Consider the following 12,836-nt stretch of genomic DNA (forward strand, 5'->3'; position numbering starts at 1 on the left):
TATTGTAGCTGCCCTCTTGATGAACAATTGGCTTCAGTCCTGTTCGATATCTGCAACAACGAAGTTATGAGTAGCAGAACACTAATGCCTACGTATTTTAAGATGACACCAAGAATTGACTTTCGTACTAAACATCGAAAAAACATGACGATGACTTTAATCGCGCAAATCTTTGACGGGGATGCATTAGTCAAAACTGGAGCATTGGAATCTGTCTCTCTTGAGCTTGTGGATAGAAATGCTAACTCGCATTGTGCAATCGTATCAGAACCTGAAATAGAAACATTCGATGGCATGTAAGTACAAACTTTGGCTTATTTCTGTTGTTGTTTTTCTTTTAACTACATAGCTACACATAAAATGCGCTTTTTGTGTCTTGTTGTTGCACTGATTTTGTCGCCTAGCTTGTTGCAAATTGAACGTTCTGGGACTCTCTTTTCTAACCACTTATTGAATAAGGGTTCTTAGATATTACCGACAAGAACTAAACTACTTGATTATAGAAATGTAAGAAAATACCAAATCCAATAATATATCTTAAGAGCAGTACATGATAATGTACAAATGTTTGTTTGTTTTAGGAAATATTACAGTTTCAATCAAGGTGAATACGTCCTTTATCAGAACACAAAGTGGCCTGAAAAGGTATACTATTGTTTAAGACATATTCAATTTAATGCAATAATAGGTGCACCCATGTGTATGATGACTTTTGAAAAATAAAGTTAACTACCAAGTGTAAGACACCCCTTACTTTAAAAAACAGTGTGGAGTACTGCGCAGAATATTAAAACAGAAAGTTTACATTCATATAAATAAAAAAGTAAAACAAAATAATGGAGTGACGGGTTAGGAAAAGTCTCAATTGGTTATTTGCTTAAGTCATTATCTACATGTATATTGCTTATGCACCTAATTATTTGTTTTTTTGTATTTTTAAAATTTAGGTACATGGGATTTTCAACGAATGCTCGCGGCCAGGTTTTCCTTTGCCCTGTCTTTGCGCAGTAATTGTTAACGTTGGCGATGACACATTAGTTATTGATAACTGCCATGAAGGTGGGAACAAAGCCCAGCAGATGGAATTTGTTTTGTACCAAAATGACGAGTTGGCAACGGGGTTCAGAGTGTTTGCTGTGAGAAATCGAGACGTATTTCAGGTAAACAATGATTAATCAACAAAGATTTTGTTTTAAATTTTGAAGTAAAGCATGCACGAATTATCAGTCGGTTTTCAATATAAGTAAGTACAAGTACCACAATGGATTATTTAATTTAATTCCTTTGAACTTGTTTCAATATTATGATTATTATAATGTACAATTATTTGTTTGCCTACAAAATGACAACTTCCAGCAATCAAATGTCATTATTTTTATAACAAAATAAATAGGTATTGTTTTATTTCAGATTGTTTTGCCATCGCAGACAATAGTAGATATAAATGCAATTCAGCAAACCCTTGACGTATATATTACACCGTCTTCGCCCATCTGGGGAAGAACAACAGGTACGAACTATAATAATGTTGTGTTTTTCACTAATCCCATATTCATTAATACAAATGATAAAAATATGTTACGAAGATGACCTAAACTCAATCAGAACAGTTTGACTTAATATTAAATATAGCTATATTTGTAATGTAACATTAATGTTGGCTTAAATAATGGCTTTTGTTTCATATCGTTGAAATACTATCTCCCTAAAGGAATATAATTACAATCGTTTCTTTGAAGTTTGTGTGACGTCATATCAACGTATAACAGTCAGATCGACGGCTGCATTTATATGAATTATATCATCTCGTTGTAGGATTGTGTGGAACGTATGATGGCTATATGGACAATGATTTCACAATGTCGGATGGAATTACCATCAATGCGACAGAAATGTTACGATGGCGAAACAGAATAGTTGCCACAGACTTTGTATCATCGTGGAGGTTTGTATCAGCTAATGTCCTTTTTAAGTACATTAAATAATGAGTGTGAACGCAACACATCTAAGGAAGTATATGGAAACGTTTCGTTTTCATCTTTCGATGCGATTATAGATATTCTTGAATATTTTGTTAGTTTTGGTAAAACATAATAAAAAAGCATATGTGACTTTTGTTGAATTTAATATTTGTATTATATTTAGAGCTAACACAACGTTATTGAATGGAGTTAATGCAAACCCTGGGCAAACGGAAATGTCATGGGACGAATGTAGCTGTACCAACAGTACTTGTACCAGCACCAGTCCTTCAGAACTGTGCCATAGAATCAAGTTTGAGGAAATTACAATGGAGCTTAATCAGTATACCTCGGATATAAAATCTGAAGGACAAGTCAACAGAAGGGCACGCCGGCAGGCAGGTGTCAATGATACGGCTGACATCACAGAAAATCAGGCTAGTTGTTAGAAGAAGAACTTGCAACTTCTGTGTCACATGATTTGTTTGTAATTTCTGACCTTATTTCGGAGTTATATTATATGTGTGTATTTCACACGTCTATTTTTGGTTTTCAAATCCACACTTGTCTGGCATATATTTATCTCATACTCAAAAGCTGATAGTCTACTTTTGTTTATGTATAGCTGCCAAGTTGGAGCGGAGGCTTCACAGAAGAAAGTGCTAGACAACTATGCGAGAGTAGTTTGAATGCAAGCAAGCTTTGGAATATTTGTGATTATGCCATTGATACTTTACCTATAGTTGAACAGTGTATAACAGCAATATTGGTATGTTGAATAATGGTATCACTTAAATACGTGTATATTATTTAAACTGTACGTGTTGTAATTTTGATTACTCGTCAACGTGTCCAAATAATTACTTTTATTATATACCTATCATAAATATAAATCCACACGCAATACATATCGCAAAATACGGTAGTACGTATTCCACTCCAGTGCAATACGGCCGTATTCCACTCTTGTGACGTCAATTCATAACACATATCGTTGCTCGATGTTAAAATGACGTCATAAAACAAAATAGTGCGTCGTTAAAATGACATTTATTATGAAAACATGTGGCTTTTAAGTGATCTAACCAGTAATGTTTTACATTTGTAAGCATGGCTAGACAATCTCTTGGATTTCTTGGCTTGTGCCTCGTGAAATCAGAATCTGCAAGAATGCACTCAAGTCGAATACGACATTCCGGATCAAAACGCAGTACTAATAACCCTATTGTATTATATTTTAAAATTGTCTAGTCATGCTTACAAATGTTGTCTCTCCTTTGCAGTTTAGTGATACAGACATTTACGTTTATGAATCCGTTGAACAGTTTAAATTGGAATGCAAACTTGCCGTTCAATCTGATCCGTCTATTGCATCTGATTTAGGGTATTCGTCACATTTCTCTTTGGTGAACTATCTGTTGTCATTAACTTGCCCAATGGAATGCAGTAACCAAGGAACATGTTCAAATGGTAAGTATTTACTCATTTTGATATAATACCTTCAACCTAATAACTACTGTTTCTATTATCATGTAATCCAGTAATAATACAATGGCAAGTTATTGTAACAATTATAATGCTATTCCCCCTTTATTTTAAAATTAGCCCAAGCTTAATAGATTAAGAACGAAACCCTCTTTTTAAAACTTTATTCAAGAAATTAATGCTTTATGTTTCAATTTAGACGTCTGCACCTGCACATCTGGGTTTTATGGTAGCGATTGTTCCAAATCCATTACTATTATCCCGATTTTAACTACAATATCCGAAGAAGTGTATTCTGTACAAAGCATAAACTCTAGCTTTTCTCGAGATGTCACTTTGTATGGCGAGAATTTCATGAACACTGGAAGTTTAAGCTGTCACTTAGAACGGCTTGAGGTATGTAATGATTTTTCGAAGTTTATTGCGATCACTCGATGTATATTTTTATAGTTTAATATGATTAACAATGACTTTTAAGAGTAGATTAACATAGTTCCAGAAATGAACGATATTTTTAATAGGTGTCACTGTGTTGAAGGTTCAATGCTTATATATAATTATGAAATCGAAACCGTTATATTAGATAATACAACATACATAATAATATAGACGGATATTGAAACGTCTCATTAGTATACGACACCAATACTTAATATTCAATCTACACAAGCACCAGCTTATCATAATGCATATTTGGTGCATGACAAAAAGGGCATGGCCAGACGTTCAGGGTACAAGAATGTGCCGCAAACCCTTTGTTTTCATTAATTTCACATTTGGTATGGTTTTATTTCCAGCTGATTGATAACACATTTTATAGCACTAATATCACTTTGATATCCGCTGCTACATTTCTTACTGCTGGAAGCGTGGTCTGTTCAGTTCCTGCATCAACGCCGTTTACCGGTTACAAAATATCAGTGAGCAACAATGGAGTCGACGCGTCTTCTTCGTTGGTTTACATTGTTCAGGACACTATTTGTTTTGAGTGCGACCCGAGCCGAAACATCTGCCTTCTCAACGTAAGGCGTTATATTTAACTCAACATTCACAATTGTTTTGTTTAAACTTATTTATTTTGCAACGATTAGGAAACAAGTTATATTTATGCAAATGTATATTTATTACTTTCGTTTGCACGAATTTGACGCGACAGTAGGATCTTATGTCGTAGGGAAAATCGACGGAAACACTTGTCCGACTTGGTGACCGCACACCAAAAGCATTTGCAAATTTGTGCCCCAATAAAGCAATCATTTCAATGTATGAGAATTAAAGCATAAAATTACTTAAAATGCACATTTTCTTCAAGATTTGTCTGGACACAGTGTGCATTATTCTTTTTTAGCCTACAAGTTGTTTCGTTGATGGACAGTGTTACGCAGCAGGCGATTATAATCCAGAAAACAGTTGTCTTGTTTGCGATCCTATTTCCAACACTTGGGTATTTAAAACATGTAAGTATGAGAATGTTAACAACTTCTGAAACAACTTTCTTTTTTTCCGCCTTTCATATTATTATTGTCAAATGTCTTAAAAATAGACTTAATTACAACCAGAAATTGGCAATTATTTAATATGAGGGCATTAACGCTAACATTGTTTAAAATTGGGAATACTATTGAATGCATGTAAATGTTTAGAATTATTGCATGGTTTACAATGTGCATAATTAAAGAATAATTCATTGGCAATCGTTCATATTTACAGCTGAGGTTTGCCTTGATTCGACTACTCCTACTCCCACTACGATAACTGAGACCACTGCGCCATTATCCCCCGAAGTAACGAAACGTCGTGGAACAACACCTAGTGTAACACAGAGGGCAACCACTCGAAAGAACAATCAAGGTAAACCGTGAAATATGTACAACATTAACGTGTTCTGTTGTTGTCAAAAACAAGATGTATTATATGTACAATAGGGTTTATGTGACAATACTACAAGACCATAGCATAAAAATATACAATAGACACTCTCATAGATATGACTTGTTCTAATATTTGTAAGCCAAAACAATATGAAATTGTTTTTAAAGTTCGTTCAGTCCACTTAAATGATATGTAATCGAAATATAATCATACACGTATACATTTTTCCAGTTAATGATTTAGTTTTGATTAGTTTATTATTTACGCAGTTAAATTTATGTAGCTACAACGATTATATAAGTGTTACTTTGATATATTAATATATATATATATATATATATATATATATATATATATATATATATATATATATATATATATATATACATATATATATATATATATATATATATATATATATACATTAAACAGCGTTTTAGAAGCGTGAACTCAAATGTAGTTGAAATTCAGAAAAACGAAAAACATGACACTGATCATTGTTGACATGTAGTATATGTAGTAAGTTCACATATAAAATAGCTTTAACATTGAAGATGTAAACCCTCGCCATTCTTAAGCATCGAATACATCTTCATTATAACCCAAATTGAGCACCACATATTCTTTTGAAAAGTTGTTTTATATTAATCCAAATATTGCCATCTTTTGAGCTTCTGTGTATCGCGTACCAGCCTCTTGAGTCACGGGAACTCCTTATAACCCAATTGAATACCGCGTACCAAAAGGGGCCTCTTCAGGATCTATGCTTATGTTCTACACACATGACCTGTTACTGGGATGAGACACATGATTATTATAAAACATCGCTTTGTTGCCACCTGGAAACTTCTTTCTCTCGGTCATCAATCTGTATGACATAAGCTTGTTTAAAAAGTTCGTAATTATTGATTTTAGGTGATTTAGATAGTCAGGGTGGAAATGAAGACGACGACGAACAAAGACTAACAGTAATAGTCGCTGTCGCCTCAGCTGTTGGCATGGTCATTTTAATTGCTGTGGGATGTTTTGCCTACAGACTTAGAAGGTATGTTTTTGTATAATGTCTTCGTCTTTCATTGTTTTACATTGATGATATTTCCACGTATTCATGTTCTTATATACAATTAATTTTCTAGGCATACTCGCATACGAAATAATATAGGATGATAACTTCCAGTGGGAAAAGATAGCGGATGTTTTAAAAAAATCGAAATATTTTGAACGGCATCGAGCTGTCATCATAGTCATTTTAATATGTATATACGATAGACGCTCTCTCAGATATGGTGGATATATGGTCATACGTTTTTTTGTAGGAAAGATTACAAGAGGTCTCGCAGTCAAGGCAGTGAAGACAGCGGCTCTGATTCTCCTCCTCCGCACAGGACAACTCCCAGGGTAGCACACTTTAACCCCGAGTCTGTTCCCGGTCCGTCCAATCTACCTGATGTCTATAGTGCGGATGAGCAACATCAGATCGACATGACAATGTTTGATAGAGGTGCCCAAAGAGAAAGCAGGCTTGACAGAGATATGAACGATGAATACCCTTATTCTCGCCCCTACTCCACCCCGAGACCTAATATTCAGTCTGCACATGCACAGGTGTATGACAATGCTGGTTTAGTGCGTGACGAAGGAGGCATGGTCAGGCGTTCAGAACCAAATCCTGATTACGATAATACTCCGTCAACCGTTGCGGCTCACGGGGTCAGACGATCGGGAAGTGATGTTCGACGTAGCATTACTCATCTCTAGATAATAAGGGATGTCAAGGACATATATGCGTGTACCTTTCATCAACTTGCGTAACAGATAATGCAAAAAGCAATTTCGTTACATGAATTTTACTTTTATGAACAATGTATCAATATTCAAATATGTTTAATCAGAGCTTTATTTTCTTCTGTTGATTAAAATTGTGTATTGTGAATTAATATATTTAAACACGCTTGTGTAAATGTTTAATATAAAAACATGCCAACTATCTTGTAGGTAGTTTAAAGTAAGTTTTCATTGCAATAAAATGTAGTTATTATAAACACAGAATGAACTGCGTACATATTTATATCGTTCACATCGCTTGATATCATTGAATACCTGATGTTTCGGATCTACTTTCACTTGAGGTGAAAAGTATTGTTATTTTACATTGAAACTCAAAGAAGTGACCAATTATATCCCGTATTCCTTTTTTTTCTTGTAAATATTGTGTCAAGAAAAAAGTTGCATTATTAAACATAATACCAGAGTATTATTAAATACAATACCAGATAATAGTATCAAATAATATTTACGTTTGTTTGATGTTGTTTTTTTTGGTCATAATTTAAGTAAAATCTGACAAAATTTGGTAAATGTAGTTTGTCAGTTTCTATTGCCGATTTTTGCGCATGTGTCCAATGTTACTCTTCACAGCAGAACTAGATTTACAAAATTACTTCGAAAACAACTTAGTTTACAATGTCAGAATTCTTCACACTCTTCTACGCTGCGAGTAGACCAGGTAGTATCTTCCCTCTCCCTGGATCCGTTAGAGTAGATTTCTTCTTTTTTTTTTTTTTTTTTTAAATGATAAGATGATTACGAAATAAACAAATACATAATTTTATTTTTATATTAATTGTTTTTCAATAATGATTTAAATATCTCAAAACATCTCCTCCTCCTCAAGGAATTAACACAGAGAAATAACATTTTGTCGTATTTATTATGTTCATCAACATCGATAATCCAGGATATAAATGCTTATCAAACGAAATAATAATGTACGAGCTTCCATAGGCCAAAACGTGCACATACCAAGGAATTGAAAGAAAAGAGAGCCAGAACTACTTAGATATTTAATTATAGATATTAATAAATCACTGAGTTTTACAATTAAATCTAAATGATTACACAATCTACTCTTTATTTTAAATAATTATAACATAAACAGAAACCAGACAAAATGCTTTCACCGGACATATCACTGTGTTTTTGTTTTATAAAATACTTAAAGCATCCGAGCCAGCAAAATACAATACAGTCAGCTGTGACTCGAATGGAATAGAAAAAAGACCAGAGATAACAAGAACGCGCTCGAACACGCCGCTTTGACTTAGAAGTGAATACAATAACGATGTAATATGTGCCTGTCAAAAGCGATAAAACAATCAAATTAATGAACAAGAATCGCGATGTGACAAAACCAGGTTTTTAATGATTGGCAGAAGAGATTCAGTTTTCTTCTGTTTTCTTCTGTTTTGTAACAGTGACCTTCATCCTAAGGGCCCCAAACACAAACCCTTGGAAGTCCTCCATTGACTCTTCCTTCATATCAAGTTTGGTCGCAGTACATAGACAACCATAGCTAAAACAGTAATCTATTTTTATTAACAGTGACCTTGCCCATAGGGGACCATGCCAAAAGGCAATCCATAAAAGCTTTGTAGTGAAGTATTAAGTGAATTGGGTGAAGGGTATAGAAGTTATCAATAAATATCCCAACCTGACCTAGATCTTTAACCTAAGTTCCATAGTCAATCAGGGGCCATATCAAAGATAAAATGGAGTTATGTAACCTCATAATGTGATGGCTCTAAACAACTGTGTGAAGTTTTAAGTCAATTGAATGAAGGTATTGGACTTATAAGTGAAAATCCCAACTTGCCCTAAAACTGACCTACCAGAAAACTTTAACCTAAGTCAACCAGGGGCCATAACTTGTTTTAAGGATAATACGGAGTTATGTAACCTCATTGTGTGATGGTCCTGAACAACTGTGTTAAGTATTATGTCAATTAAACTAAGGGTATAGAAGTTATTAATAAATATCCCATCCTGCCCTAAAACTTTAACCTAAGTTCCATAGTCAATCAGGAGACATAAGTTGTATAAAGGATACTATGGAGTTATCTATCCTCATTATGTGATGGCCCTGAACAACTGTGTTAAGTATTAAGTCAATTGAATGAAGGGTATTGGAAAATAGTGAAAATCCCAACTACCCTAAAACTTTTACCGGACGCCGACACCGACGCCGACGTCGACGCTGGGGCGAGTAGTATAGCCCTCCTTATTCTTCGAATAGTCGAGCTAAAATGCCTTAATGAAAAAATCGCACTGGAAACGAATTTGTGGAAAGAAATGACAATTATTTAGAATAATTTTCTTTTTTGGGGGTTATTTTAGGTGAAAAGGTGATTCAATATAGTAAAAGTTCTCTTAATAATGTTTTTTTTCAGAAATAGTAAAGAATATGGGAAATGCGAATGATGGTGTGGTAATGCACACTATTAAAATATTAAAAGCAGGAAACATTTGTATAAATTGCATTCAATACTAATATACATTCAAATCATATCAGTGAAGTAACTAATAATTTCATTCATGATCCATTTGAAGTCATAATTTATAATCTTACACTTTCTGCGTTAAAATGTCACATCAAATTAAGAATAGAAAATGTCACATCAGCTGGCAAATGAAGAATGTCACATGAACATAAGAATGGAAAATGTCATATAAACTGCCAATAGAAGAATGTCACATCAACTTAAGAATTGAAAATGTCACATCCAGTGACAATGGAAAAAAGTCACATCAACTTAAGAATGCCACATCAACATTAGAATATCACATGCACACAAGGTCATCACATCAACTTTAGAATGTCCCATCAACATAAGAGTGCCACATCAAGCGATCGTCACATCAATGTGAAAATATCTTGTCAATCAACAGAAGGCACAACATTTAAAATGGACCGTCACAGATTTCTTTTAAACCGTTCTTTTCATGTGAAAACATCCATTTTAGTCACCTCATCTGACCCTGTCCAGCCATCAAAGCGATTATGTCATCAGTGATATGTCATCCGTTTTGTCGTCGATGAGGTTTCGGCCGTTATGTCATCAGTAAGGTGTCACTCATTGTGTCATCAGTGAAGTAGTGGTTATTGTGTCATCAGTGAGGAGTCAACTGTGGCCGCTCTATTGGTAAGATTGGACTGTGATGCATTTAGGATGAAATTGTATAACACAACAACATTTCAATCAGCATCCTTTAAAATAATAACAAATACATTATTACAAACACCGCCAAAATCATTTTCCATATCACAAGCATTCATCTTTTAATCCTTGTAATTATAATTTTAATAATAAGTTAACATCTTCAATCCAGCAATCATTCGTAAAATTAATACCAAGACCCCAATCTGATTAAGGACAAATCCGGGTTGCAAAGGGCATCACATGAGGTTGCAAAGAGCATCGTTTCAGGTTGCAAAGAGTATCACCTCAAGTTGCAAGGAGCATCGCTTTAGGTTGCCAGGGGCATTACTTCATTTTTCAAGGGGTATCACTTCAGGTAGCAAGAGGATAACTTCAGGTTGCAAAGAGCATCACTTCAGGTTGCGAAAAACATTACTTCAGGTTGCAAGGGTCATCGTTTAAGGTTACAAAGAACATCACTTCAGACTGCAAAGATTATCACTTCAGGTTGTAAGGGGTAACACGTCAGGTTTCAAAGAGCATCACCTCAGGTTGCAAGGGGTCACACATCAGGTCGCAAAGAGTATCACCCCAGGTTGCAAGGGGCATCACTTCAGGCTACAAAGAGCATCACCCCGGGTTCCAATATGAACACTTCAGGTTGCAAAGAGCATCACTTCAGGTTGCAAGTGACATCAATTCAGGTGTTAAAGAGCATCACCCCGGGTTGCAAGGGGCATCACTTCAGGTCGCCAAGAGCATCACTTCAGGTTTCTATGGGCATCACTTCAAATTACAGGGAGCATTACCTTAGGTTGCAATAGGATCTACTTCAGGTGTAAAGGGGCGTCGCTTAAAGTTGCAAGGCGAACTACTTCAGGTTGCAAGGGGCTTCACTTCAGGTTGCAAGGATCATTACTTTAGGTTGCAAGGGACATGGCTTATTGTAGCAAGGGGAATTAATTCCAGTTCCATAGGGCATCACTTCAGGTAGTAAGGGGCATCGATTGAGGTTCCAAGGGGTATAACTTCAGGTTCCAAAGGGCATCAATTCAGGTTTGCAAGGGACATCGCTTTAGCTTAAAAGAGCATCGCTTTAGATTGCAAGGGAGGTCGCTTCAGGTAGAATGTTTCCCTAGAAACTGAAATATTCAACCGATGTATGCATTTTCATTTAAATATAGAATATATAAATAAATCATACAGGCATCATCATCAAACAGACAAATTCTTCTTAATCTTCTTCTTTTGCCGTATATTACCTGTCGCCATCACCTTCTTCTGTTTCTTCTTGTTCTTCTTCTCCTTCTATTTTTCTTCAACTTTATCCTCATCATCATCATTTAAATGCAAGACCATAATCACCACACATTATATATTTAAGTCTTGAACAAGCACTAACTTGACGCATTTTTCTCATTATCATTATCATTATTTATTTATTTCTGTGTATTTCTTTAAAACAGACAATTAGACTTATTAAGTTAAACAAATGTCAGGACTTTCAACAAACTTTAAAAATACTAACAAAATGAAACATAACTTTGTGATGTTTTTGTCCTCGAAGCAGACGAATCAAAATCGCCTCCCAGTGGAGCTCCCTTCCATGCCGCCAACCTGAGTAAATTAGAATAATTAGCGTTAAGTGGGCAGAACTTGGAAAAGATTAACGAATCGATTCATCAGCCTTTTTGCAATGTGAATATATTTCATGGCCAAGTAAGCAATCTTCTTCTTATTAATATTCTTCTTCTTCTTCTTCTTCTTCTTCTTCTTCCGTATTATCACCTGTCACCATCACCTTCTTCTTTTTCTTCTTCTTCTTTTGCCGTATTATCACCTGTCACCATCACCTTCTTCTTCTTTTTCTTCTTCTTCTTTTGCCGTATTATCACCTGTCACCATCACCTTCTTCTTCTTCTTCTTTTGCCGTATTATCACCTGTCACCATCACCTTCTTCTTCTTCTTCTTGATCGTTATCCCTTCTTCTGTTTTTCTTTAACTTTATCCTCATTTTCATCCTCACCCGCCTCCACATCATCATCATTTAAATGCAAGCCCATAATCACCACCCATTACATATTTAACTCTTGAACAAGCACTAACTTGACGCGTTTTTATCATTATTTAAGTTTTACCAATATACATATGGCTTCTAGCACTAGTCTTACCAAACACCTTTCCCGCTATGAGCCATTACCTCAGTGGTGGGTTGACATCAAAAGCCAGCTCCAATGCAAGCGGCATCTCTTTGGGTGGAACGCTGGACCCCCTTCCCGTACGGTGGACGCTGAAACAATTGAACAGAAGCAGTATCACATGTTCTTATATAAAGTTTATATAGTAATTAAATCAAGTACCAATATGCTACAAAAGAATAACATATGAATAAGAGTGCTAATAAACTAGATTTATCCAAAATAATTACAAAAAATAGGTTTTCTTAAGCCTTCCCAAGTGCTGAATATATTATTAATAACATTCAATTTAAAAATATAAAGCCCCATCTGGAATATGATATTATATCTATTGAAATACACA

Source organism: Mya arenaria, chromosome 12 (assembly GCF_026914265.1).
Source record: "Mya arenaria isolate MELC-2E11 chromosome 12, ASM2691426v1".
In the NCBI taxonomy this organism is placed as follows: Eukaryota; Metazoa; Mollusca; class Bivalvia; order Myida; family Myidae; genus Mya; species Mya arenaria.